This window comes from Penaeus monodon, chromosome 21 (assembly GCF_015228065.2).
Source record: "Penaeus monodon isolate SGIC_2016 chromosome 21, NSTDA_Pmon_1, whole genome shotgun sequence".
In the NCBI taxonomy this organism is placed as follows: Eukaryota; Metazoa; Arthropoda; class Malacostraca; order Decapoda; family Penaeidae; genus Penaeus; species Penaeus monodon.
Window position 1 is genome coordinate 10,926,283 of NC_051406.1, and position 460 is coordinate 10,926,742.

General features: G+C 27.8%; 1 protein-coding gene across 1 annotated transcript in view; it reads right to left on the bottom strand.

The window, feature by feature from the left end:
* LOC119586699 overlaps positions 1 to 460 on the bottom strand; it is a 12,709-nt gene that overhangs the window by 3,345 nt on the left and 8,904 nt on the right. The window lies entirely within an intron of this gene.

Sequence of the window (460 nt, forward strand, 5' to 3'; positions counted from 1 at the left end):
AGGGGTGAATTTTTTTGTTAAGTTAGAGGGTTTATCTTGGTTTGTATTAAAGGTGGTTCTAAGTGTTGCTGGTATTGGGATATTCAGGTGTAAGTAATGTAACATGTGTATTTAATTCTGCAGTTATAATCAATGCTGGTGATTTAATAGCTGTAGAGAAATCACTATTGGTGGGTTTCATTAAAAAAGATTCAGTATGGTGAATCTGGCAGATATCGATACATTAAGTCATTAGTTCGATAGACTAAATTAATGCTTTTAAGTTTCATTAAAATAACAAAAAATATTGACGAATTTGATGACTAAGTAATTATATTAAAACAGTAGAAAAAAAATGTTATGTAGGATGATTTAACAATAATATCAAATCAGTGAAAAATAAATATTGATGAGAATGGTTCATTTTACAATAATAAAGAAAATTCAAAACATCACATATCCTTACGATCACACAACACAA